Source organism: Spinacia oleracea, chromosome 2 (genome assembly GCF_020520425.1).
Source record: "Spinacia oleracea cultivar Varoflay chromosome 2, BTI_SOV_V1, whole genome shotgun sequence".
Taxonomy (NCBI): domain Eukaryota; kingdom Viridiplantae; phylum Streptophyta; class Magnoliopsida; order Caryophyllales; family Amaranthaceae; genus Spinacia; species Spinacia oleracea.
In genome coordinates this window covers 33,669,456-33,695,289 of record NC_079488.1, presented here as the reverse complement: position 1 = coordinate 33,695,289, position 25,834 = coordinate 33,669,456, and the positions used below count along the sequence as shown (strand labels likewise).

Genomic DNA, 25,834 nt, shown 5'->3' with positions numbered 1-25,834 from the left:
CTCCAGCTCGATAGGTTGTACTGCCTCCATTCCATAGACCAATCAAAATGGGGTTGCACCAGTTGAAGTATGGATTGAAGTTCGATACCCCCATAATGCGAAGTGCAGCTTCTGGGGTCAGTCTTTGTAATTGGTTGTCATTTTCACGATGATGGCTTTGACATTCTTGTTGGATGCTTCGGTTGCCCCATTAGTTTGCGGGCGGTAAGGCGAAGAACGAGGATGTTGAATTTGTACACGGTGAATAGATCTTCACACTCTCCTTGAAAATGGGTTCCCTGCTCACTAATGAACTCGTGAGGAACTTCGTATCTGCATATGATGTTTTCTTGTATGAACTGGACCACTTGCTTGGAAGCCAACACTTTGAATGATCTGCCTTCGACCCACTTGGTGAAATAGTCGATGGCGATCGGTATGAACTCATGACCCCCGATGCCTGTTGGAGTGACTTTGTCGATGACGTTGATACCCCAAGCTGAGAATGGCCATGGTGATGATTGAGAATATAGCAATGATGGGGGAATGTGCTTTAGATTCGCACACTTTTGGCAGGTAGGACATTTCTTGACAAAGAATTTGCAATCCCGTTCGAGGGTAGTCCAGTAATATCGAGCCCTGATGATCTTGAGGGCCAACATCGATCTTCCCATTCATGTGGGTGCCACTGACTCCGGGATGTACGGTGTCCATGACTCTTTGAGCTTCGTGCTTGTCAACACATCGAAGATTGGGGCCGTTAGGGGACCTCTTGTATAGAATACCGCCTTCTATGACGAAATTGGCTGATTGTAGTCGTAAAGCCCTCTGGCTCTTGCTTGAAAAGTGTGCGGGATATTCAGAATGTTGTAGAGACCTTTGAATGTCTGTAAACCAGGGCTCGTCTCTGTCTGGCTCGATGTCGTCAATAGCATGGACATATGCTACTTCTTGACGTGTTTCAATTGTAAGTGGCATTTCAGCCTTGCCATTTGGAATCTTGATCATTGAGGCCAGTTTTTCCAGTGCATCGGCGAATTGATTCTCCTCTCTCGGGAGGTATGTATAGCGAAGCTCTTCTACTTGCTCAGACAGCTTCTCAAGATAGGACTGGTATGGGGCCAAGCTTTCGCTCCTTACTTTTAGTTTGCCGGAAATTTGATTGATGATTAGGGAGGAATCCCCGTAAACTCGAAGTTTCTAGAAACCCAATGCTAAGGCGGCTTCCAGGCCCATAATGCATGCTTCATATTCTGCCGCATTATTTGTGACGTTGAATTGCACTTTTGCTGATATAGGAGTGTGGGTGCCGTCTGAGGCTACTAGAATCACTCCAACACCACATCCATTCTTATTTGAAGCACCGTCCAAATGTATCGACCAGCTTTCACCACTTGTCATTAAGATTTGCTCGTCGGGTAAGTCGTAATCCTCTTCTTCTGCCTCGATAGGACAATCGGCTAGGAAGTCTGAGACTGTTGAACCCTTGATGGATTTTTGAGGAATGTATTTGAGATCGAATTCTGCAACCGTCCATTTTTTAGCATGACCAACCATCTGGACAACCGTCCGTTGAGAGCTGGTTTTTCAAATAAGTACTTGAGAGGATCTACTTTGCTGATTACATGCACTGTATGGGAGAGCATGTACTGTCGTAGTTTCTTTGTGGCCCAAACCAAGGCGATGCTGATTTTCTCGAGCTGAGTGTATCTGGTCTCGTACTCAATCAGCTTTTTTCTTATGTAGTATACGACATTCTCCTTGCCTTCAATCTCCTGGGCGAGCATGGCCCCTACTGCCGAATCTGTTGGTGTGTGGTAGAGCCTGAGGGGAATCCCTGGCATGGCTGGCTTTAGAACTGGCGGGTTGGAGAGGTAATTTTTGATAATGTCGAACGCATGTTGACAGTCCTCATCCCAGACTTTGGGCTCTCTTTTGCGGAGCTTTCAAAATACCGGTTCACAGATCATAGTGAGCTTCGAAATGAACCGACTGATGTATTGCAGTTTGCCGAGAAACCCCCGAATTTCCTTTTCATTCATTGGTGGCTTCATCTCTAGAATTGCTTTGATTTTCGAAGGATCAGCCTCGATGCCCCGAGAACTGATGACATATCCGAGTAACTTGCCTGACGTTACCCCGAATGCACATTTTTGAGGATTGAGCCTCATATTATATTGCTTGAGCCTATTGAAGAACTTTCGAAGTACTGAGGTATGCTCATGTCGCTCTTTGGACTTGACAATCATGTCGTCAACATATACCTCAATTTCCCTGTGAATCATATCGCTCATGATGGTTGTGGCTGTTCTTTGATATGTGGCCCCTGCGTTCTTCAGTCCGAACGGCATAAATGTATAGCAATATGTACCCCATTGAGTGATGAAGGTTGTCTTCTCCATGTCCTCCTCTGCTATGGGAATCTGATTGTACCCTGCATACCCATCCATAAAAGAGAGTAAGGCATGATTTGCGGTGTTGTTGACCAAGATGTCGATGTGAGGCAATGGAAAACCGTCTTTAGGGCTGGCCCTGTTAAGATCTCTGTAGTCCACACAAATTCGTAATTTTTCGTCTTTCTTTGGAAATGGGACGACATTTGCAAGCCACTCTGGATATTTGGATTCTTGAATAAACCCGGCCTCTAGCTGCTTAGAGACCTCTTCTTGAATTTTGAGGGAAACGTCCGGTTTCATGCGACGGAGTTTCTGCTTGATGGGTTTTGAACCTGGAATGAGGGAAATTATACGTTGACCGATTCTTGGACCAACACCTAGCATATCATGATAGGACCATGCGAAGACGTCTATGTACTCTGAAAGTAGCTTGATAAGATCATCCCACTCTGCTTGAGATAGAGTTAAGCCAATCTGAACTAGTTTTGAATCACTGTTGTTAGAAAGGTTAACTTTTTCTGTTTCCTCAATTATGGGCGTCCCGTTTTCATGATTTTTATTAGCTTTTAGTATTTCAAGGTCAGTTTCTTGTGAAGCAAAGTTGTTTGGATTAGAAGTGTGTTTTGAATTTGGACTCGAAGAGTAAGATGAAAATGAAGTGTTATTGAAATCAGCAATCATTACATCGACAGTTTTGACTTGAAGCTCGGCCTTTAGAGGCTCTTGATTGATGCAAGACTCTAGCCCTAGACTCTTAGACTCATTACTAGACTCGAAGATTGAAAGACATACTCGATCACTCTGGACTTGAACAAAGAAACTAATCGTAAAGATAGTTCTCAGGGTATTCCCAGACGTCCACGCCATCAGCATCATCATCATAAGCGGGGCTACATGCACAGATCTGCAGGACTTGACGCCAGACTTGGTCCCACGTGCTGTAGAGAAATGCCGCAAAGCAGCCTTTGCATGAGGTATTGAGCCCTAGGAGGAACATTCTCACCATTTTGCCTTCAGGCAGCTCAGGCTTGATTGTACGAGCAGAGATCCTCCACCTGTGATTGTACCCTTGGATGCATTCATCTCTTTCTTGGCGCAAGGCCGGCTTTTGCTTGATAGAAGTGTCATGGAATCTTGAACCTTTGAGAGTGAGACAGGCAGAGCCATCCAATAGCTCCTCGAACCAAGGTTCTCCAAATAGCAGATCGAAGTTGGCAGGCACATCAATGACTAAAAATTCAGCACTGTTATAGTAGGTGTCAAAGGAATAGACCAAATCGAGGACCCCCAGGATTTTGTATGTAATGCCCTGGAGCTTGATGGTCTGCTGGGTAGTTAGCATGAGATCATAATCGGAGAAGCCCAAAGCCTTCAGGGTGACAAGGGGACAAATGTTTTCTTGAATGTCGGTGGTTACCCTAGGTTCGGGGATCACCCAGTTTTATACATTTGGAATGAGATGGCAGAAACTTGGAACCATTAGCTCGTAACCTGGCTTGTATATTGTAGAGATTAGGTTGCATGGAAAATCCTCTCCTTCGTCTTCACAATCATAGGAGATGGCTTGCACCGCGGGAGTTGGAGGTAGGGGCAAGGTATAGTTGTCGACCATGTTCTAGATCAAGTGCTTAAGCTTGTAGCAATCTTCAATGTCATGGCCCTTCCCCTGATGGTATTTGCAATGTGCTGTAGGATCCCAGCTCTTGGATCTTTTGTCGACTGGAGGATCGGGTGTAGGACCGATTGGGGTGATGACTTGCTTTTCGACCAGTCGATCAAATGCTTCACTGTAAGACATTTCTAGGTTAGTGAAGACCCTTTGTGGCCTGCCTTGAAAGTTACGCTGATTGGTGTTATTCTTGAAATTGTTCGCCTTTGGACCTTGAGGAGCTTCTAGGGCGTTGACCTCGTGGACCTTGTGTGTTGCTTCAGCTTTCTTACCCTTCCACTTTTCAGCTTGTAGAACCGGGGCTATTGGTGCTTTCATCAGGTCGTCCTCTATATCGACCCCAATGTCATATGTTCTCTTGAAGCTTTCCAAGCCTAGGTACTTCATGTGAGTATTGTATTTTGGAAGAAGTCCAGCAATAAAGATCTTGACCAATTCTCTCTCTGAGGGGCGAGTCACCATTTGGGACGCCATTTCTCTCGACCGATTGAGGTAATTAGTGAAACCTTCTTGGGGTCCTTGCCTGAGAACCTCCAGCCTCCCTCAGAGTAGTTTGAAGTTGAATATTGGGCTGATACTGCTCCATGAATGCTCGAGCGACCGCTTCCCATGTACTGGTTTGATGCTCTTTGAGTGAGTAATACCACTTCTGGCAGACATGTTCTAGGGACATAGGGAATACCACATGGTATAGCTCGAGTTCGACCCCCTTAATGGCCATTGTAGCCATGAAGTTCTTGAGATGATACTTGGGATTGTCAGTCGACTTGAATTTTGGAATGTCATTGGCAGAGAATTTGTCTGGCAGGTTTGCCTTTCCCTTGAGGTTGTCCTCCATTGAGGTATCGAAATAGTTCTCTTGATTGGTAACCTTGTTAACCAGGCTTTCGATCTTCTTAGTCAGGTCATCGGTGGGTGCGGCCTGCTCCACAACACCCAAACGGTTGCTCACATTCTCCAGGTTGGTATTGAGGTTGGCTACGCCGGCCATGAGCTGAGTGATTTGATCGACATTGGCCATTTGGACTGTTTCTTGAAAGGGACTTGAAGCTTGATTTGTAGAAGGTGAGTTGGCTGCTTGCTCGTTACCGGCTATAAGGGAGGTTAGGGTTGATGGAGCTTTCTTCAACCTTTCTCCTCTTCGGCGAACCCACAGGATCTTTAGACTCCTAGTTAGGACACACCACATGACTTTAGAATTTGGACTTCCTTACACATGATATAATATGCATGCAATGAATGAGACCTAGACTTGACTCTAAGTGCCACTCCGAAGATTCAGGATTTTGGATTTAGTATTTGTACTCGGGATTTGCGACCTGTTGGAAATATTTGAGAGGAGCTTCATTCTTTTGTGGAGGTTTCCTCCTTGTACTAGAACTTGGAATATTGAACTCGGACTATTTTAGGGGAATTTCAACCCATTGAGAATTTGGAAATTGGACTTGTATTATTTCAAGGGATTTTCAACCCATTGGAAATATTTTAGGAGATTGGATATTGTATTATTTCAGGGGAGTTTCAACCCGATTAAAAGGGAATTGATTTTGTATTATTTCAAGGGAATTTCAACCCGTCAATATTTTAGGGGAATTTAAACCCATTGGATCTTGGAATATTTTAGGGGAATTTCAACCCAAAGTTATGACTCATAATATTTTTGGGGAATTTCAACCTGTTGGATTTCGGAGTATTTTTAGCGGAGTTTCAACCCGAAGTAGAATTTGGAATTTGAATTTGTATTATTTCAGGGGATTTTCAACCCGTTGGATTTTGTATTATATCTGGGGATTTTCAACCCGGTGGACAATTGGACTTGTACTATTTCAAGGGATTTTCAACCCATTGGAAGTATTTGGAATTTTGTGTTTGGGAGCAATGGAAGACAAGGATTTTTTGTAGCTTGAAGATGTATTCGAAATTAGGATTTGACTCGGAATTTGAACCTTGAAATGGAAAGACTCACTTTTGTATTTGAGTTTTGAAAATCCCGGCATTACGCCGCCATGGATTTGAGACATTGGATTTGGAATTTTGAAAGTCCAGCGTCATGCCGCCTTGGAATTTTGAAGTTTTTAATCATGGAAATTTGAATTTGAGATTGAATGAGGAGAATCCGGCAATACGCCATCATGGATTTGGAATTGAAAAGTTTCGAATATGGGACTTGAGATTTGGAAGATTGAATTTAGAACTTCGAACTTGAGGATTGAAATATGGAATGGAAAAGTCGGCATTATGCCGGCATGGATTTGGAACTTGAAATTTTGAGTATAGGAATTGAAATTTGAAAGTTTGGACTTAGGAATTTAGTGTTGAAGTTTGAAAGATTGAGTTGAAAAGTTGGCATTACGCCGGCATGAGTTTGGACATTTGAATTTGAGACTTTGAGATTGGAATTGGCAACTTGAATTTGAGGTTCGAAAGATGGAATTTGAAGATTTGAATGCTTGAACTAGAAAATCCGGCATGACGCCGTTGGACTTGAATTTTGAATTTGGAATTTGGAATTTTGACTAGAAAATCCGGCATTATGACGCCGTTGGATTGATCTTGAATTTGAAACTCGAGATTTGGACTAGAAAATCCGGCATTATGACGCCGTTGGATTGAATTTTGAGTTTGAAACTCGAAATTTGGACTAGAAAATCCGGCATTATGACGCCGTTGGATTGAATTTGAATTTGAAATTTGAAATTTGGACTAGAAAATCCGGCATTATGACGCCGTTGGATTTGATATGGAATTTGTGCGTGAGGCGTGTTTAAGGGTTTTGAATCAAATGGAGTGGCACTCATAAAAGACCTTAAATCGGCGATTTTACATGCATGAGGCTTGAATGATGCTCCTAGGGGTTTGGTTTCCTAGTTGGAGGCTAATGTTTTTGGCAAAGCTAGAACCCGAGGTTGGCTATTCACGCATGCAAAGATGCCCACACAATGCACAAGTAGCACGTTGTCATACTAACATGGATATGAATGCGACATGCAAAGTTCTCAACCTAAGGTTGGTCTAAGTTTTGTATGATGCAAGTGGTCGGCTTTGGGTGTCAAAAGGTACTCGACTAAGAGGCGGATCCGGCGACAACTTGCACATTCACCTAAGGGACGTGTGTGTCGGCAGCCGACCTCCATACTTGACATCGGGAATGTCATGCAAATGCCAAGTTTTGGTAGGCGCGGAAATGGTCACACACTTTGGTCAGGAACCGTATGGAGAATCACCATTTCCTTGCCCCCGGGGCTAGCCCGAATGTATAACACATCCGTTTGGGCAAGGTAGAAATTCGTTTTGCACAAATATGGTTTTCGAAATATGCATGAAATGCCTAGAAATTGAAAATTGAAAATCACATTTGAATATTGTATTTGAAAAGCTCGTTTTTCGACATTCGTTCTCAAGGTTTGGGAGCGTCATTCAAAATTCAAAGACAGACTGACTCCCACTTGAAAACTTGAGCAAACGTGGGAAACAAGCCACTGTGAGCCACTGTGCTGGATGTAGGCAGTGGCGTTTGGCGCAGGGGCCTGTGCCTGGCGCCAGTGCTAGCATCCAGCACTTAAGCAGATCAGTGGTTTGCTGCTCAAAGTCTACTCGTATTTTCGAAGTTGAAATCAGGAACTCCCCAGTGGAGTCGCCAGAATTGTAGGGGGTATTTTTCGTTGCTTTTTTCCCTTCCTACGGGGGCGGTATTAGAACCTTTGTATCTTTGTATTTTGAAGGAGTCACCACCAAACATTATTTAGGGTCTCGTTTGGAAAGACCAAAAAGTGACTCTATTAGGATAAGGCATTGAATCTTAGAAATGGATGGGCGAGATCCGGGCAAGGGAACGAGATGCTTATTCCGCGAGTTTTGAAAATGATTCAAATGCATGGCACAACATTTTCGAAAATACCCTAGTTTAGACTATGTGGGTATGAATTTAGAACAAATAGAATTTCTACTTTGTATTGTGACCACTTTGCTTTAAAGTTAATTTAAGGGAACCTAAGATCGGTTTGTCCAATTATCTTTGTTAAACGTGGTGTAACCTTGTATTTTGTTGTATTTAGCATGTTAGGTAATGAAAGAAATAAACAAGTAAAGCAATATCACAATGGAAAATAGGTGCGCAATTAGTAAAGTACAACACCACCTAGAAATGGACTAGGAAGTGAAACCACATTGCCTAGAAGGACTAGGCAAGTAAAGTTGCGGAATTGAAATCGCATAATTGAAAGTGCGGAATTGAAATTGCATAATTGAAAGTGCGGAATTGAAATTGCACAATTGAAAGTGCGGAATTGAACTTGCATAATTGAAAGTGCGGAATTGAACTTGCATAATTAAAAGTGCGGTATAGAACGTGAATTTTAGCACATGAGATCCGAACGCCAAGAGACTCCTTAAGAATAAGTACGCCCGACACGGATTCAAAGCAAAAATCTCTACTTTAGGTCAAGTTGCTCGACCTAAAGTGTCTTGGATTTTGAACATAGAACTTGAACTTGAAAAGTTTGAATCTTGAAATATTGGACTTGAAATATTGAACTTTGAAATGTTGAACTTTGAAATATTGAACTTGAACTTGAAATATTGAACTTAAGAGTCTTGAATCTCAAAGATTGGACCTTTTAATGTTGAAAATGTTTGATCTTTGATATGCTCTTATTTTGAAATGATCCTAGTTTAGGGATGTGATTACAAACAACCCTAAACATTGTTGGATCTTGAAACTTGAACTTGAAATTTGAAAAGTGGAGTCTTGAATCTCAAAGATTAAACCTTTAAACATTAGAAAGGCATCATATTTGATTACTCCATGTTTTGAAGATGATTCTAGTTCAAGGAAGTGATTACAAACAACCTTGAACATCATTGAATCTTGAAAGTTTGCATTTTTGTATCACATAAAGTTTGGATTTTGTAAGAAATGTATGATTGTTGTAAGTGACACTTTTAAGATTAAAAATGCCAACTTACTAATCATTTTTGAAAGAGAAAATCAAGGAAACATGATTGATTAGGGTTGGGATTCGGAATTACCTAGTTAGGTTTAGGCAAGAATTCCTTTTAGAGCTCCCAATTGCTTAGAACTTGGAAATTTTATGTGATTATGGAGGATTTTTGTATTTTGATTTGAGTGGCAATTTTTGTATTACGGCGTTGTGTTTCAATTTTCCCTCCCCACAATGCTCAGAATTAGGGGTTTAAATAGGAGAATATGTTGCTAAACGCCAGCTCACGCCAGCGTCCAGCGCAGCTGCCAGCGCCAGGCGCTGCTGACGTGGCGCAGAAGCTGCCAAATAAGGACGAAAGATGTCGACCTTGCTTTGGCTTGTAATGGTGTACCTTCGTACGAATTGTACGAAGTTGGCACGTAGTATTTTCTTGATGATTAAGGCTTGGTTTGCGTCTAAAAACAAGCTGTTTCGGGTTTTTGAATTCGGTTTTATGGGACAAGGCCCGGCTTGCTCGGTTTTGTGGGTCGGCGCCTGAATTTGGATTGCTTAATGTCATTTCGACTGGAAAAGGCCTTGTAGAACCAATGGGATAGTCCATTAGGTGAGATTGTACTTGGATTTTGAAATTGATTTTTGGAATTTGTATTTTGTACCGAGTTTCCGGAATGGGAATGGCCTCGGGGATTGGATTTTGGCTCTTGGATTTTGGAAATATTCTTAGAAATTGGGATTTCCGCAAGGAGATGCTCCAACCGCCTAATAAGGATAATGGTATCGTCATCATCCCAATGGGGAGATACGATTTAGGTGTCTACAATAATTTAACTACAATCTAATGGATTTAGTTATTGGAATCCTAGTAGAATTCTAACTCCGTTATTTCCACCATATAAATATGTGGTTCATGATCACAATTTATAATGCAATTCAATAAGTATTCACACACATTAAGTTCAAGAGAGAATTTAATAATTTGCCTAAATTAATAATAAAGCTTTCCAAGTAAACATAAAACCTTAGATAATATTCTAGTTAATTGAATCTAAGGCGGATTCAAACGTGCTGTGGACTATCTACGGAGGGGAAACATTTGGAGTCCTAAACTTGTTCTTGTTCGGTTCGGGAGCAGCTAGGGAAGGCACGCATCACATTGTATGTATCCTAATTATGCTAATTGACTATGTGGCAATTAATTTGGATTCCTGGCTTTATGGTTTTTCCGCATGGAATATATTGTTTATATTTGTCATAACCTAACAATTTATATTTCCGTCATGAACTATATTTCTGTTTCCGGCAATATCTTCATTTTCGGAATGTTCTTTACTTTGCCTTTTGACGATTTCAGCTCCCACTAGAACAAAGATCAGTCATTTCCGAATGATCATAAATAGAGTACTTAATGAATAATATATTCACTTAAATTCTTTATCCGTTCACGTACTATTTGTGTGACCCTACGGGTTCAGTCAGGAGTAAGTTGTGGATTAATGTTATTAACTCCACTTGAACTGAAGCGGACTCTATCTAGGCATTCGGTTCACTTGATCTCACTGAATTATTACCTTGAACCGCATTTATTAGACTTAGCATTAAATGCATTAAATGCAAACTTGGACCAATGGCATTATTTCATTCATTTATATCTCTCAATTGAGCCATCGGCTTTGAACTTGATTTTGAACACCCACTTACAACCAATGGGCTTCTTTCCATGAGGAAAATCTACAATATCCCAAGTATGAGTTATAGCGAGAGCTTGAAGTTCATTTTCCATAGCCTCTACCTATTTAGGGTTTGTTATTGCCTCTGAGCAAGATTTTGGCTCAGTCATTTCAGTGGTTTGTGCAATGAGTGCTTATTTCTCTGTGGGGATATAAGTGTAACGGACAAGATTACACCAATGTTTGGGAGGAGTGTCGGAATTTTTGAGATTGTTTCAAACATATGCTTTTAACCAAGAAGGTGGATTATGGGGTATGGTAGACTGTCTAACTGGAAAAGTAATGGGTGGTTCAGGTAAAGTAGGAGTAGATGATGTGAGTGGTGTGAGTGGTTGTGTTGGAGTGGATTGAGTGGAGGGAGGAGAATGTTGTGCAGGGGATGATGGTGAGGTAAGGAAGGCAAAGTAGTATTATGTTCTAGTTCTGGAACAATATCAAAAGGATCAATGAATATATGATATGTGTTTGAGGTAGGAGTAAAAAGTTGGATAGGAGATGAATTTTGAAGAGGAGGAGATTTGATATGAAATGGGAATTGTTGTTCATGAAAAACAATGTCCCTAGAAATCTGCATTTTGTGAGTTGATAGATTCAGAACATTGTATGCCTTTTGATTAGGAGGATAGCCGACAAAAACACAAGCCTCGGCTCTAGCATCAAACTTGGTTCTTTCGGCCTTTAAAGTAGAAGTGAAGAACATTGTGAAGATTTTGATATGGAGATATATTCTATAAGACTGCCAGGGGCATCCTATTAATTATATGTGTAGCAGTGAGGACACACTCACCCCACAAGTGAATAGGAAGTTGAGACTGAAAGAAGAAAGCCATGGCAGTTTCAAGCAAGTGCTTATGTTTCCGTTCTACAATTCCATTTTGCTGAGGAGTATCAGCACAACTCCTCCGATGTTCTATTCCCTTTTTCTGCTAAAAACGCAACATATCACCCTCATAAAGTTCCTCAGCATTGTCTGTTCTGATTATTTTAACAACACATTTGAATTGATTCTCAATATAATTCACAAAATTCTCCAAGATATTCATTGATTCAGACTTAAATTTCATTAGATGAACCCATGTGTTTCTTGTAAAATCATCCACTATAGTAAGAAAAAACTTACAACCACCATTTGTTGCATGTTTATAAGCACCCCAAACATCAATATGAAGAAACTGAAACGGTTTCACAGTACTAGTATGGCTAACAGAAAAAGGCAGTCTGCATTGTCTAGCTTTCGGAAAAATTTGATATATGCAACCTACATCTTTCTTAACATCAATTTTAGGAAAAGCATATTCCAGTTGACTAAAAGGAATATGACCCATCCTTAAATGCCACATCTTGGCAGAACTACTTATTTCAACATTACCAATATTATTGCTATTTTCAGATGTAGTATTAGCTAGATGAGTTGAACCTGATATGGGAGCAATAGCCTCTCCTCTATTGTAGTCTTTTCTTCACCAACAAAATATAGGCCGTTTTTCAACTTAACAATTGATCTGGTCAGTGAAGGGCATTGTAAGACAGAAGAATCACTTATGAAACTTACAGAACAAAGCATGTCATCACACAACTTGGTCACAAATATGAGGTTCAATTGAAAACCGAGAACATAAAGCACATTCCTAAGTGTTATGTGATTGTTTAGTCTCACTGTGTCCGTGTATGTGACCTTAACTTTTTTCCCATCAGGTATGGTTATAGTGTTAGCAAGACATTTCAGAACAGTGTACTCAGTGAACAAATAAATATAATAACATATATGATCTGATGCACCACTATCGATAATCCAACAATTACCAAAGTGAGAAAGTAAGCAAAGCTTACTAGTGAAGCAAGTATTAGTTGTTGCATTGGATGGAGCAGAAGAACTCTCTGTGTTAGGATCATTAGGAAGACCCTTCATGCTAGCCATCATGGACAAAAATTGATTCTATTGTTCCATTTAAAAAGTTGGAGGAATTGCTTCTGAGTTCCCATCATTCCGAACCATTGCTGCAAACTTCTTATTTTGATTTGCCTTAAAATCTGGAGGATATCCATATATTTTAATGCACCTATCAATGTTGTGTCCAGGAGTCTTGCAGTGTGTACAATAGTAATTAGATCCCCTCTTGCCACCACTTGTCTTGCTTGAGTTGTTATACTGTTGATTCTTGTTGTAACTAGCACCGCTCCCTTTGTTCGTATAATTGTCATTGTACTTTCTATTAGCCATAAAAGCCATCAAATCATTACTCTGGTTGTTCAACACTTATTTCCTCGTGTTTCTGTTCTTGGAGAAGGATTATGTATGCCTGTGATAGAGGTGGCAGGGACTCCATCATTAGAATATTGGATCTTATCTGTTGATATGCTTCTTTCAGTTTCATCAGGAAGCGAACCAGACGTTGATCATGCTGAATCTTCAAAAATTTCTTGGTCAAATTGCAAGTACAAGCACCACATTCACAATATGGAAATGGACTTGTATCTTCTAGCTGATCCCACAAGACTTTCATCTTGGTAAAAAACGATTATATATAATCATTACCCTGACCAATGTTGGCAAGGTCTTGCTGCAGAGAGTATAGTTGTGCTACGGAGGACTGCCCACACCTATCATCCAGGTCCTTCCACACGTCTCTATCAGTAGTAAGAAGCATAACACTCTTTGTTGTTGCGGGACCTAAAGACCTTAAGATCCACCCATACACCATATTGTTAGCACGTTCCCATGCCTTGGCTTCTTCAGGAAGAGTGGCAGGTGAAACTAACTGTTTCCATGTATTGTCTGATTGATGAAGGAAGTCAACCGAGCTAGGATTTTGTGTTAGTTCCAAAGTAGTTCCAGAAGAAGTATTGTCTGTAGTACGTTCCAGACTTTTTTCAAGAAATTGAGGGAAATAAATAGCGAGATTTGACACTAATTGTAATCAAATTTCTTCAAATTAATCCAAGAATCAAGTCCAAATAGGCTGAAATTCAACTCCGTAAACAAGTATTCAGAAATTCCATGAAGTAATTGAAGAACGACAGTTCAGAGAAATCAATTCGCCAATCGCAACGAATTTAGGGAAATTACGATTCAAAAAAAATTCGAAGTGTTTTAGTCACCTAAACAAATCAAATTCAGAGGAATAATCACAGTAGATTATGAAAAAAAACGAAATTAAGAAAGCAAACCATCAAAAATTAGGTTCGGTAATATGTCAACAAAATTGGGCCTCTCAACTTCGATTCATCAACAAATCAGAGTAACAAGTACAACGGAAGATCGTTTATCGGCTCTGATACCATGTCAAAGTTTAGAAATCTGTCATGGATGCTACCATTGAAGCTTGGTATAAGAAGCAGGCTAAAAAGAGAAGGAGAGAGAAAATGGGAAGCTTCCTTTATTTCTATTTCAGAATGATTGAATAATAATACAACAACCAAAATCCTTTTTATGCTGTCAAGGTGTCCTAAATACAGTATAATAATTAGAACTTAAACACCTAGAATTAAGGGAAGTTGTTATTGTCCAGGCTGTCATTTGTAGTTGCTAACAATATCATTTTAGTAGTCGGTGCATCAGCAACACTATCTTCAACAGGTTAAAAGATAGAGATATTCGTCCAATGAAAAGTTCCTTTAAACCTGTTTTTATGGCTTATGTTGGCATTCCATATCGAATGGTATCTCTACCTAAAAAGCCAAAAGTTGGAAAATAATATTTTGATTAATATCCACAACTCCCTTGAAATCCTTCTTCAAAAATATTACATATGCATTTCTCTTAAGAATAGTGTGCCGACCAAAATACCCTTATTTATGGGTGACTCAGCTTCTCCTATTGTTCCACATGGCAAATTTACGACAATTCAACTTCTTCCACCTAAACAATTAATCAAAATATTGTTAGTGACTTTCTGCCTCCATACTCCCCTTCTTCTTCCTTTACCCTTCTTCTTCATGGTGACCTTCTTCCTCCACCCTTCTTTTTCCTCAGCTCTCAAGGCTTCTTCTATTCCATCATCAATCCTCTCTAATATTTCTTATTCCGATCAATTTAATGGCGTTTTTTATTTGAAGGGCACCTTGGAAGATTTGTCTCCATTCAGATTTCTGACAGCACGCCGATGAAGAGCCGGCAGACATGTGGAATGAGACGTGTTTTCCATTTGGGTAAGAGAATCTGGGTGCGAATGGCATATTGGGGTCGAATTTTAACTTAAATTTTCTAATCTGGTATGTAAATAGTAGTCGCACCTTCGATTCCAATGGCTTTTGGTTTAGGGTTTAGATTAGGTTGTTGTTTTTTAACCTATCCTTTCAAATTCGATTTAATTATGGGTGCTTAGTAAATTGCAGGAGTATTTTGGTGCTATATCGCTATGAGTATAATTTGAATAGAAATTCAATTTGCAGGCAACTGAAATTAGGTTGCGGATTTTAGTTCCCCTGCCTGGATTTTTTGTTTTATGTTGTCAGCAATTTTAGTGAACATGATTAAATTAATCATTTTCTGATTAACAAGAGTTGGTATATTGTTGACTTTCGTAGATATGTGTGAGTTCCTGGATTGGTTTTATGTAGTGGGAAATTTTATGGTTCTTAGACCTATTTTCTGTTGGGAATCAACATGTTTTAGAATTCAACCTGATGTGATTACGTGAGCTATATATTTGTTGGACTTTGTTGTCAAACTATTGACAAGATAATGTCTCACAAGTAGGGGTGTCAATTTTTAATCCGACCCAGTGAACCCGATGGGTTTGTCCGACCGTTTAGAATCCGAACCGTTTAGAACCCGTGAGTTGAAATCCGAAATCCGATCCGATCCGATTATATTCAACCCGAATCCGACCCAACCCGTTAGTATTGATCCGATTAAGATCCGAATCCGTTAACAGACCGATCCGTGACAATCCGGATCCATTTAATCCGATCCGAAGCGATCCGAAACCCGTTTATAATCCGATCCGTTTCAATCCGAATCCGTTCCAACCCGAGGAATATCCATTTAATCCGATCCGTTTTTAATCTGTGACCCGTTTAATCCGACCCGTTTCAACCCGTGACCCGTATAATCCGATCCGTTTTTAATCCGCGACCCGTTTAATCCGACCCGTTTCAACCCGTGACCCGTTTAATTCGTTCCGTTTTTAATCCGATCCGTCTTTAATCTGTGACCAGTTTAATCCGAACCAATTCCAACCCATGACACGTTTAATGCAAACCAATTTTCGTTGCTAGAATTTTCTAGTTATTCAAGGATAATTTTTGGGAATTAGGGTTCTTTTCATTCTATATTTCTTGTTTAGTAGTGCTCAAATCTAGTAGCTGATCCTAATTCAATTGAAGTGATTCCCCATTTTTTTGTTATGTTTAAGGACCTTCCAAACCACCTAATTTTCTTTTTATATAAATATTATAAAATATTTTTCATTTTTAATAAAATAGTTTTTAATGATAAAAATTATACAAAAAAAAGTCAGAAACTCTCGGTCAATTGCCCACGGGACAAGAAGTCACATTCTGTTTTGTCCATCACAAACTCACAAGTCACAACTCACAAGTCATAATATGTTCAAATAGAAGTGAGAGTTCATGTTTTTCTTGAAAACTATATTTTCTTGAAAATTCCAATTCAATATTCCAAATAGCAAATTCACATTAATATTACACCATTAATCAACACATACAAATAAATTAAAAGCTACTTGGATTTTCATTCCCCTACATTAATCAACACAGACCAGCAGAAGCAGAAGCAGAGCAGCAAAACAACCAGAACTTCAAATAGAAGTGAGAGTTCATGTTTTTCTTGAAAACTATATTTTCTTGAAAATTCCAATTCAATATTCCAAATAGCAAATTCACATTAATATTACACCATTAATCAACACATACAAATAAATTAAAAGCTACTTGGATTTTCATTCCCCTACATTAATCAACACAGACCAGCAGAAGCAGAAGCAGAGCAGCAAAACAACCAGAACCGCAAGGTTAGGAATCTCAAATGGGCTCCCAAATTAAAGAAACGCTTAAGTCGATGATGTACTTTCAGATTCCATCTCTTTACCAACAGCAAGAACATCTTCATCAACATCAGCCCCATAACCACGACTCCAATTCTGTGAAGTAACCATAACCTCAATATGTTTCGGCAACAAAGCCCCCCTATACTTGGTCACAATACGACCTCCCATACTAAAAGCTGATTCGGAAGCAACAGAAGTTATGGGAATTGCTAAAATATCTCTTGCTAGAGCTGCTAAGACCGGAAAAATTGACATGTTACTTTTCCAAAATTCTAGAACATCAAACTTCTCCCCTTCAACCGTTCGACTACGGGGTGTGTTCAAGTATGCTTCAAGATCAGCAAATGGAGCTCTTTCCTCATCCTCATTGTCACTATCCCCAAGCAACTAAGGACATAAAATAATAAATAATATTAAAAATAAAATAATTAACTATAAAGCAACATCAGATAACACACTATAAATCATAAATACTTACCCTTGATCCCTCTGATTGATAAGGATTGTCATTTCGAAGGGTTGCACCGTTTCGAGAATTAAAACTGGAAACAGACCGTTGAGAATGATAATGTTTGTAAATATCATAAAGAGCATCCTTTACCTTTTTCGTCTTTTCCTCACTTGCACTTTCAACATACAAACGATCAAATGCTTTTCTTACACGTTGAAGTTTATATCGAGGGTCAAGTACAACAGCAACTGAAAGAATCAAAGAATATTCATCCCAATACTCTTCAAACTTTACAAGCATTTCCTCAGCCATGAATGCAAGTATAGGGTTTTTATGGGCTTCTTTTAGATTGTACTCAATAGAAAAAACATTCTCAAAGTATAAGTTTGCAGTGGGATATTCAGAACCAGAAAACATAACAGTGATATCATAAAACGGTTTGAGAAAAACATACACATCATTAATAATTAGCCATTCACTAGCAGAAAGGTGATAATCAATCGGCAAATAATTTTGAGCATATAAAATCAACGCATCTTTAGCTTCTAAAGCTTTACGAAGCATTAAAAAAGTTGCATTCCATCGAGTTACAACATCAAGACATAACTTTCCCTTAAAAACAGTATTAGCATCAGAAACGGCTCGCTCAAACTGACAAAGACTAGAGTCAGAACCATCAATGAATTTAACAACTTCACGAAGCTTACTTACAGATTCATCAACCTCTTTCAAACCTCTTTGAACAATTAAATTCAATATATGAGCACAACAACGAACGTGAAAAAACCTACCATCACAAGGGAGAGAAGAAGACACACATAAATCAGCCTGAAGTTTACGAACCATAACATCCATACTTCGTGCATTATCAACAGTCATACATAAAGCCTTACCTTCAAGATTCCATTCTTTAATGAGATTTAATACAAACTTTTCAACAGCAAAGCCTGTATGAGGAGGCTCACAATATCTAAAATTCAAAATTTTAGAACTAAGAGTCCAACTATCATCAATATAATGAGCTGTCAATGTTAAATAACCACGACTAGTACATGCAGTGCATAAATCACATGTAAAGCTAACTTTACCAGGAAGATTTTGCAAAACCTTCTGCAAATTAGCCTTGTACATATCATGCTCTCTAATGCAGTGTTTAAGAATAGTATTTCTAGTGATATGCCGAACAAGTGGTTGGAGATAAGAAAGCAATATCCTCATATGTTCATGTTCTACTATTGTCAAAGGATATGCATGACAAATTATAGCATTAGCAAACAATCTCAAAAATATCTGTTGGTCAAAGGCATCAGGAGAAGTAATCTCCAGTTGTGAAAAACGAGGACAAACTTTAATATGATTAGTAGGGGTAGTGGTACCTTGTGAACCTTTTGCACTATATTCCTTACCACAGTAATTGCATCGAACAAAATCAACCATTTTACCATCTACCATATTCTTAAAAAATGTATAATGTTTCCAAACCTCAGCTGTTCGTTTACGTTTTACCCCACTTACTAAAGGAAAAGACGTGACTTGGTCCTCATGTCCCTCCACAACCGTTTCGGATTCCATGGTTGGAGGTAGTAGAGTTTCAGCAGTTGAATGTGTGTCCATGACTGCAAAAAAAACAAAATTAAATAATTAAATACAAAACCTGACATGAATAAAATAATTGCCAACATCAACTGAATTTAACCTCTTTAAAACCATAAACTACACACATTAATCCAACTGCAGCGCATACCATTTGCATCTAACTACCTAATACTACCAGCATCAGTACTATAATAATTCATACATCAATATACATTTAACATATTATGCCTCTCGGCTCTCTCTACATACATGTGCACACCAATTCAACTATACAATTACGAACAAGCAGCACCGCAAATAGCTTAAGATGCTTCTTTCAAAGAAAAAAATAGACAACCAAATATAAAAGGCAAGTAAGAAAATCAATCATAGTTTGTTTTATTAGAGTTAGAGCTGTAAGTTAAGAAAGTAAGTTACATTTTCCTGTCAAAAAAGAATTGGGTGTACTGAGATGAAAGGGTGTGACCGTTGTGAGCAAGAGATAAACACGGTTACACTAACAAAAACAACCAAATACGTAATACAACCTCATATCAGATTGGGTCAGTCCAAACACCAATTATACTAACCGAAAATTCAATATCAAGTCAATTCAACAGAAATCAAATCATAAAAATATAGGAAGTTAAGCCGGCCAGACCTGAGAGACGGCGGAAGAAGGGGTGATGTAACTGAAAGATGACTGGACGGCGCCTGAAAGTCGAACTCCACCCAAAATCAATGCTTCTCAGAATATAAAAACTATATCCATGGAGGGGTGAGAGAGAGAGTGAAGTGAGCAGTGAGTGAGTGTGGAGAGAGATAAAGAGCTCTAATTAGCGGCGCTTGGTTAGGGTTTTATCATACTTTGTTATAAAGGGGTATTTATAGGAGAGGCTGAGAGTGGTGGGATAGATGTTATTTGGGCTTTTAGGTTAGACTCTTGCATTGCTGTATCTAATTTATAACCGTTAGTATTTTTTTTTTTTTTTTTTAATTTTTTTTTTTTTTACCGTTAATCTAACCATTGGAGTCAATAACCGTTGGATTCTTTATATTAATATTATTATTTCTATTATTATTTTTGTTAATTTTTTTAAAATTATTACTAGTATAATATGGGTTATAGTTATATATTATTATTATTATTACTATTATGAAAATAAACACGGGTAATCCAACGACTGATGTTTGAATGTTTCAGATTGTCGTCGTTCGAGAATTAATAACCCGTGTATCATACTCGTGGATTATGGTTATGGTTTAAGTTGCTGATTCATATTAGGTGGTTGGTTACACCTACAACCAAAATGTATACAGAGTGTTTCGTGGTTCAAAAATATCGAATCCCGTCTCAACCATCCCTTGTCTTAATTTTATTTATAACCCGAATAAGTAAGTGAACGTGTTGTCATTTAGGCCATGTTCTGTTCAGATAAGTTCAGATAAGTTCAGTTAAGTTCAGATAAGTTCAGATAAGATAAGTTCAGGAAAAATAAGTGAATAGAACGCAGCCTTAAACTTATTTTATTGTTATTTAAAAGTTATATTTTCAATAGATCGAGGTGTATTATTGTATAGTTATAGACTTATAAACATAGTCTTATAGAACTAGATATTTATAAACTTATAGTGTTGTACAATTACTCATTCCGTAAACGGTTACAGATGTATATCCTTGTAGTTACATTCTTGTGTTGTTTTAGTTAAAAGTTCAAAACTATATATGATCATCATTGTCGGTTATTAATTTGTTAGAGTAATCATCATTAATCTTTAAAAATTATAATCGTTACAGTATTATAGAGCTTATGTTACGGACTTACAATATTATAGAACTACTATTGTTAGACTTGTAATCATTATAAACTTAATTGACTCTATATTTACAATGTGATAAAATTATATATTTGTAAACTTATAATCTTATAAAATAAGTATATAGTTGTAGCTTATAAAGTTATTTACTTTGTAATTATCGTTTGATAACCATATATTTATATAATTATTTAGATATAGTCTTACAAAGTTTATTGTATGGAGTAAGTCGTACATATGGTTATCATCATCAATCCATAAAATATCCAATTTCGTATATGAAAAATTATAAAAACTTGATGTTCTGAAAATATATATCGAGACCAATATAACAAGATCTTACATGATAACATTTTGATGTATATAATAGTGAGAATGTACGGACAAATTTTCATACTTTGTATACATATTCCAAGACGTAAAGAACTTTCAGGAATGGAGGTAGTATTAAACCAAGTTATACAATATACTCAATAACTTATATTACTGATCTTAAATTCTTATTACTTTTAAAAGTTAGTTATCGATTTCGTCCCCTATTTAAGTCATCGATATATAATATATAATTTGGAACCGAATGGACCCGACCATAATTTCAACCCGTTACCGAATAACCCGATCCGATAATTACCAGAACCAATATAAAACTGAATCCAATTTAACCAGGCTAAGTTTGTTTCAATCCGACCCGTTTTAGTCTGTTACCGATGAAGCCGATCCGATATGAATCCGATCCGATACGAATCCGATCCGATACGAATCCGATCCGATATGAATCCGATCCGATATGAATCCGATCCGATATAAATCCGACCGACATGAACCCGAACCCGTTTCAGTCCGACTAAACCCGTTAAAAATCCGTCATATTCCAATCCGATCCGATTCAATCCGAACCGACTACAATCCGACCCGTTTACAACCCGATCCGATATGAACCCGTGAATAAATAATCCGACCCAATCCGATCCGTTAAGTTTTCAATCCGATCCGATCCGACCCGTTAACCAAAATAATCCGTTCCAATCCGATCCGTTTCAATCCGAATCCGATGAGTCCGACCCAAACCCGATCCGTTGATCCGATTTGACACCCCTACTCACAAGTGTTTACCCGATCTGATTATTTGAGCTATATATTTGCATAATTTCGGTCAGACTTTTTTTTCAAATTATTGACAAGATTGTGTCTCATAAGTGTTTACAAATGAACTTACTGTTAAAACTATTATCTGGTATTCATAGTTGTCACAGAAGGGAAAGCTTTACAAGATACTCAGGCCTCGTAGGTGTACCATTCTCATAACCGGGCGAAAGAAACAAGAGTTTGTTCTTGTGTTAGCTGAGAATGGTTCGCAATTAGTATCTCTTTAGTGTTTGATCGTTTTTCCATTATTCTTCATATTAGATGCAAGAGAAATAAAATACTTATATATTATTAGATAGAACCAAAATACCAAACGGCTACAGTTGTTGTTATAACATGACTAGGTAGAAGGGTAGAACCATTAACCGGTAGGATACATTATCCATGAAGCTAAACAATAACCTAATACTATGAAGCTAAACAATAACCTAATACTTTAAAGCACTTTGATGATATTCAATTAGTACCATGCCACTATTACCATGTCATTCTGAAATGAATGATTGTAAAGCGGGCTTTGTCTCCGTCACGCCGCCCACTAATAATCAAATTAAACATGGGTTAATTAATACATAATGAGTTAACTTTAGCAACCCACTTCCTAACCAGGTTTTGTTGCCATCCTTGTTTAGATTAAATTTTTATAGTATGTTGATTACATTGACAGTTGGTATAATAATGCAGGAGTAGTAGAAAATGTAGTATGAAATGTTCATATCTGTTTATCATGATACTCGTGCGCCTCTTTTCTTGATAGAATCTCGTGATAAATATATATTCCTCTGTTTTTTGCTCAAATGCTTTGAGTTTTCGGTTATTCCCTGTTACGAGTATCACGTTTCAGAAGCCATAGAGTATAGATAATTTCAATAACACATTATGATATTATGGTGAAACCCCCAATTATTTTTCAATTAAAGCACTTTGATGATATTCAATTAGTACCACGCCACTATTATCATGCCCTTCCGAAACGAATGATTGTAAAGCGGGTTCTGTCTCTGTCACACCGCCCAACAACAATCAAATTAAACGGATATTCTTGAAAAAAAAAGAAAAGATAAAAAAGAATAAAGGCGACAGTGATAGACAGAGTAGAGATATTTACAACATGTGGGTAAGGAGGGAGTACGTAAAATTGAAGTAAGATTTGGGGATTAGTGGGTTTTATTTTTCAGCTAAACATTTGTTCTAAATTTCCAATCGGTTATGAGTTTTATGGCACATCCTTTGGGTTGAATACACAACACTTTCCTTGATACGTGTTGATGAGCTAAACACGCCTTGGTAATATTTCGATGGATCATTTTTTTTGTTCCTACTTTAGGTTATTTGGTCCCTAATTTTACGAAAAGGACTGAAGCGTGTCGGAGGCCTGGTTATATAAGTGTTCAATTGTGTACATTGAGAACATGTATCTAGTTTTGTTTAATGTTACCTCATTCAGATATTTTGTCATAAATTCCTTGTATAAATTTCTACTTACATAGAACAACAGATTGAGGACTTAATATCCCGAGATCGAGGCTTAAGCCTCTGAACTCTTAAGAAGAATATGCTTTTACTCTCAAAACCGGAAGAGTTGTTGTTGTGGTTGATGAACAGTCGTATGCCGATCTTTTTCTTTCAAATTAATGCCAGCTTGCTGTTGTAGGCCAGGAATTCACCAAGAGTGGTTGGGGATTTGTAAGTATTACTAACTAAGAGCTATAAGCAATTCATTATGGTTACTAGACTTAGTAATTATTTGTACACCATAAATGTTGTTGCTAACAATCTCTTGGAAATTGCTTTTTAAGTCTTTACCTTTCTCATTTTTTAAAAAATTGCTAAAACCTTGAGAAAGATGGGTACTCCCTCCATCTCTTAAAGATTGCACCAGTTTTTGTCGTTTTCTCTTTATTGAACATGATCTTTAGAATCTCTCTCTACTTGATCTCCTATCTCACTTGCAAAAAACAAAACGACCTATGAGTGTGTTTCTCCTCCTGATGCTTATAAGTGAGTTGGATGTTTTTCTTGTCGTCCTAATCACCGATCGTTATGTTTTCTTATGGGTTTCCTTTGTGTGAATGTCCGGTTCCAGATTAGTATTACTCAGTATATTTCTATAACCGATCTTTATTTTTCGTATAATGCAAGCCTGCAGGGTGTTCAGGCTTAGAAGGGACACAAATACTGTTGTGGTTGACCGTCTATCTAAGCATGTTAGCTTGAACCACTATTATATCATCAGAGTATCTCTAACCTTGTTGTGGTTTTGTATATTTTAAGTTGATTCTCTTGTTGCTAAACATCATATAAGTAATTTAAAAATTGTTTACATTGTCTTATTCTTAGCCTCATTTATGTGAATTGTGTCATTGTGTTTTTAGATTTGGTTTTGTACTCTACAGTTTGTAGATTCTTGATTAAAAAAAGCCGAACTTGATAGTTTCTATATATTTTATGCGCAGGTAATTTAGAAACTCGCTTGCTTGTGTTTGGTATCCTATTTGAATGATGATGTAGGTCTTTGCATTGACGTTAGGTTATAAGTTTAATCAGCTGATTTAAAGGAGCAATGCAGTGATGTTATAAAAATTTCGGAATTTTGTACCTAATTTGTTTTTGTCCAAATCCATATTTTCTTAACTTCCAATTGCCAACTCTGTAGTTATTTAGGAATTCAAATAAATTAGCAAACTTTTTTAAATAAATTTGGGAATTTTATCTGATAGTCATATCTGAAAGACCAGTTACAATAATTTCCGAGAGAATACGTATGACTTTTATATGGAATGCGGAGAGCCTTTCGTTGTTTTGAGACATAACTGGTTTATTTCTATATGACATGATTAATTTACATTTATCAAAGAGTTTGGTTGGAATAGTGTTCTATGAGATATGTGTCACACTCTGCCAGGGTCGTATATTTATTTCATGTTTTGAGTACCTGATTATATAGTAGAAACACGAAAGCTTGGTCTTTAAATCCTCAGTTTTCATGGATGAAAGTCTTATGATTATGCCAAAGTTAACATTTCTTAAATGCAGTAATATAACCCCTTGGTTATTTTATCTTGCCCGTTGAATAAAGGATGCCAAAGTACCTAGAAAATTAACTATAGTCAATTGTCGGTCTACCGTAAGGGGGTTCATAATTTAACGTTGTGGGACGTCAAAGCACATTATGTTCATTAGGCCATGTAGCATGTTGACATTCCCGTTCCATATACTGTAGTAGCCCAATGCAGACTTGTATGTATTATCTTGTCAGCAATTTGGAGATTGAAGTTGGAGATTTTTGATTCCATGGATACCTTTTCAACTGGAAATATTGCCCAACGGTTTAGTGTAAGGATATAAATATCAACACTTAAAAATTTTTGATGGCAGTGTTTTAAGAAATACTTATGTTTGCTTTCATAGGTTTCGTTGTTGAGGCTTTACCTATTTTGTTGATGATTATGGAACTTTGCATTTGCTTAACTATTAATTATGTTACTACAGTTTTCTCAAGAAACTTATTCATCGGAAAATGTTGATGAGTTTAGAGATATGTGGGTCAAGTATTTGCTCAAACAAGAAACAGATGAAGAAAACAAAGATGATGTTAATAGCTCCGTCAGTATTGGTTCCAATTATTCATAATTGTTGTGAATGATTAGACTTTGGAACACCGTTTTGTTGTTTTAACATTTTATGAAATTACAATTGATGTTGCATTTTTGGAGATTACAATTGGAGTATAAATATATATATATATATATATATATATATGAATTGTTGTGGAATATATTATTACAAAATTATTATATAGAAGGTGTAGTTTGCATTTCGCATAGCAGCTTTGCTCACTTTTGCTGAAAGTTTTTTTTTTATAAAAAATATGACGAGAGACCCGTTAGATCTAAAAAGGGATTTCCCAGGTATAATAATAAAAAATGTAAAGAGACCCCCTATTTAATATATGGGGTCTGAATTTATTGAATATGAAAATATTAAAAAGAATAAAGAGACATCTTATCTATATATAAGGTCTTCATTTGTTAAATAAAATATATTATAAAAAAATCAAAGACACCTCTTATCTTACATATGAGATCTGGTTTAATTTAACAAAAAGACCTCTTATCT

The 25,834-nt window shown here is 37.6% G+C and overlaps 1 long non-coding RNA gene across 1 annotated transcript; it reads left to right on the top strand.

The window, feature by feature from the left end:
* The first annotated feature begins 14,333 nt into the window (after window positions 1–14,333).
* On the top strand, window positions 14,334–25,544 carry LOC110795843 (uncharacterized). The gene is made up of 2 exons (XR_008927748.1): window positions 14,334–14,863; window positions 25,208–25,544. It is a non-coding gene; the product is annotated as an uncharacterized lncRNA (long non-coding RNA).
* Window positions 25,545–25,834: the final 290 nt, after the last annotated feature.